This window comes from Schistocerca gregaria, chromosome 4 (genome assembly GCF_023897955.1).
Source record: "Schistocerca gregaria isolate iqSchGreg1 chromosome 4, iqSchGreg1.2, whole genome shotgun sequence".
Lineage (NCBI taxonomy): Eukaryota > Metazoa > Arthropoda > Insecta > Orthoptera > Acrididae > Schistocerca > Schistocerca gregaria.
In genome coordinates this window covers 236,738,484-236,741,902 of record NC_064923.1, presented here as the reverse complement: position 1 = coordinate 236,741,902, position 3,419 = coordinate 236,738,484, and the positions used below count along the sequence as shown (strand labels likewise).

General features: G+C 45.4%; 1 non-coding gene across 1 annotated transcript; it reads left to right on the top strand.

Moving 5' to 3' along the window:
* The first annotated feature begins 2,031 nt into the window (after window positions 1–2,031).
* Trnas-cga (transfer RNA serine (anticodon CGA)) lies at window positions 2,032–2,106 on the top strand. Its single transcript has one exon. It is a non-coding gene; the product is annotated as a tRNA-Ser (tRNA).
* Window positions 2,107–3,419: the final 1,313 nt, after the last annotated feature.

Sequence of the window (3,419 nt, the reverse complement as noted above, 5' to 3'; positions counted from 1 at the left end):
CTGCCTAGTAAGCAGGAAACGGTGTGCGGACATTTTCCACGCCTGACATTTGCCACGCTGGACATTTGCCACTATTTTACCTGCTCCGAAGGCTTGGGTCCTTGTTTCCCCCTCCTCCCCCTCACCCTCGTTTAGTAACTCCTCTTCAGTGCAACTGTTTTCAGTAACATTACCGTCGATGTCGCGCAGTGAAGGTACTCACTGAGCCTTTCCGCTGGTTACTTAACATACGAGCAGAATCTCTTTGGATTTTCCACCACATTTCTAGAGACAATTTCGTTGTGGAAACTATTAGATGCATGTCGCATTGAAATCTGCATCAAATTTGAAGCCTCAGTAAAACTTCCCCAGTGTTGGAAATTTTGCTTTCGTCTAAATTATTCGTGCCTTTTTCGGTGCTGCTGCAGCAGCTTTACGTTGTGTTTTGTGTACCATGGGGGATCATTTCCGTCTCTTTTTAATTTATTTGATAAGAATTTCTCGAGTACTGTTGATACTATTTCTTTGAATTGAAGCCTCATATGGTCTTGCCTTACATAGTTTGGAACGATTGGAAAGACGTCAAGCGAATTATTTGCTGCTTTTATAAATAGATATTTTTCGCGTTTAGTTTTGGTGAATTTCTTTGTAACGCAATTGAGCCTCGCTACGACTGTGTGTTCACTAATCCCTGTATCCGTCGTGATGTTCAGGATTATTTGTGGCTAAGAGGTCAAGTGTGTTTTCGTAACCATTTACAATTTCAATGGCCTCGTGAACTAATGGTTGAAAATAATTTTTTTTAAAAAAGCATTTAGAACGATTACGGAAGTTGTTTTGTGTCTACAATAGGGTCTGAAAGTGTATTTATGTCAACATACGGAAAGTAGATTGAAGTCACTGCCAACTATAATCGTATGAGTAGGGTACCTATTTGTGATGAGACTCAAGTATTCTTTGACCTGTTCAGCAACTATTTCATCTGAGACCGGGGGTCGGTAAAAGGAGCCAGTTATTAATTTATTCCGGCCGTCGAACATAACCTCTCCCCATTCTAAGTCACATGAACTATCTGCTTCAATGTCGCTTGTGAGCTGGAACACACATAAAATTATTTTTCTTTAAGTTGTGCTTCTTGTTTCTGTTGTAGTGCAGATCATTACAATTACGGCCTTCTCTGTGACTCTGTAAATACCAGAGATGAACGATGTAGAAAACCGTACGTTACAAGCATAGCATTCTGTATTACTTCATCTCCTAATTTCTAACATTTTAAATTTGTACGCCGACTTTAGATAACATGTCAGTCATAGATGTTCTTATCTGTATTTAGTGACTGTGTTTTCAGTCGTGTTTTGAACATTGTCCTTCTACACTTTATTAACTAATGTTCCGCCGCAAGGTATATCGGATTTTAGTAAGTAAATTAATATGGAGTATTTCGTTCTTCTTTTTACATATTCACATACCCATTCCTTCTGTCCTTATTGTCTTTTGGGCATACAGTTGTAGTAATTAAAGTAGGCACAAATGCAGTGATCAAAAAGAAATAATTAGCGTACATTCGAATTCTCTTTACATCGTTGGTTTCTTGTTGCTCCCATGGCGATGGACTGTTTCTATCGCAATCAGTAAGCGTGAAAGGAAGCTAACGTACAGACAGAGGGATCTATATTTATACCTGGCAGAACTAATTACATACTGACATGATCGTCGGTATTGCTCTCGTTTCCCAAAAGTTATAAATATTTCGTTTTCGGAAAAGAAGCTCTGTATGACACTTCCTAGCAGATTAAAACTGTGTGCCGGGCCTAGAATCGAACTCGGGATCTTTGCCTTTCGCGGGCAAGTGCTTTACCATCTGACATACCCAAGCACGACCCACGACCCGTCCTCACCCTTCCAAACCTTACAGAAGCTCTCCTGCGAACCTTGCAGAACTAGCACTCCTGATAGAAAGGATATTGAGGAGACATGGCTTAGCCACAGCCTGTGGGATGTTTCCAGAGTGAGATTTTCACTCTGCAGCGGAGTGTGAGCTGATATGACACTTGCTTGGGTAGCTCAGTTGGTAGAGTACTTGCCCGCGAGAGGCAAAGGTCCCGAGTTCGAGTCTCGGCCCGGCAGACAGTTTTAATCTGCCTGGAAGTTTCATATCAGCACCCATTCCGCTGCAGAGTGAAAAATCTCATTCTGAAAAGCTCTGTATTTCGCCAAGATGTCGAAGAAGTAGGTCCCTTAGGTACTGGTTGTATCGAGTAAGATGTGGAGACGGCGGTTTGAAAGCGGACAGAAGTAGTATGAGGACGGGCGTCCCTTACCTGAGGGACCGCTACTCAAGCTACCTGGCGAAGGGGCAAGTGTGGCAAATGTCCGGCTTGGCAAATGTCCGGTATTCCAGGAAACCTCAGTTCAAGTCCTGAGCGTTGCACAAATTTAAATTTAATTTCTTTTGCTTCCATCCTGAACTTTGGGTATTGTTTCGTAAATGGTGGCGGTTTACTACACACAGAGAAGATAGTAGCCGACCGTTGTCTAGCTTCCGGTACACCCAGAGCCCAGAACCGCGGTCTGATTTGTCAGTGTGGGGGGAGGACCTAGGTGGCCGGCCACCAGAGACCTGGGAGTGCTGCGATACCTGCCGTGTCCGGCGGGCGCCCCGAGTCCGCTGACCAGCGTCTAATGAGGAGGCACCGAGGATCACTCATGAATATTCAGCGCGAGCGCCGCGGCGGCGGGTGGCGGGCCCGGAGCCGTCAGACAGCGCGACGCCGCGGCGACACCGGCTCTGGGAGGCACGCGACGCCCCAGGGAGGCCTGGCTGGCGTGACGCACAACACGGCGGGGCGGCGCGGGCGCCAGCTGAATAATACACGGCCGCTGCTCGCCGTTTGTGATTGGCAATTCGCTCTGAAGCAGTGGCCAAATACTGTCTTAATACCCGCCCTGAATAAGTAACCGTGGCGTGATGCTGCAGCTAACCTGAGGTTTCACTTCGGCCCAGTGGCTTTGTTCTTTACGTTTCAAATCCAACGTTTGGGGAACTATTTAGTCTTTCATAATTCCACGATTATTGATTACTGTACGGTCACGAAATACTAGGTTTCCTTCGAATGTGGACGAAAAAGGAGACGTTTAAACAGGACAGACAGAAGCTTGAGACGAGGAGCACTCAATAAATAATGCAACACTTTTTTTTTCTCTCTCTGAAAGCATCTACATCTACATCTACATCCGTACTCCGCAAGCCACCTGACGGTGTGTGGCGGAGGGTACCCTTCCATTCCAGTCTCGTATTGTACGTGGAAAGAAGGATTGTCGGTATGCTTCTGTGTGGGCTCTAATCTCTCTGATTTTATCCTCATGGTCTCTTCGCGAGATATACGTAGGAGGGAGCAATATACTGCTTGACTCTTCGGTGAAGGTATGTTCTCGAAACT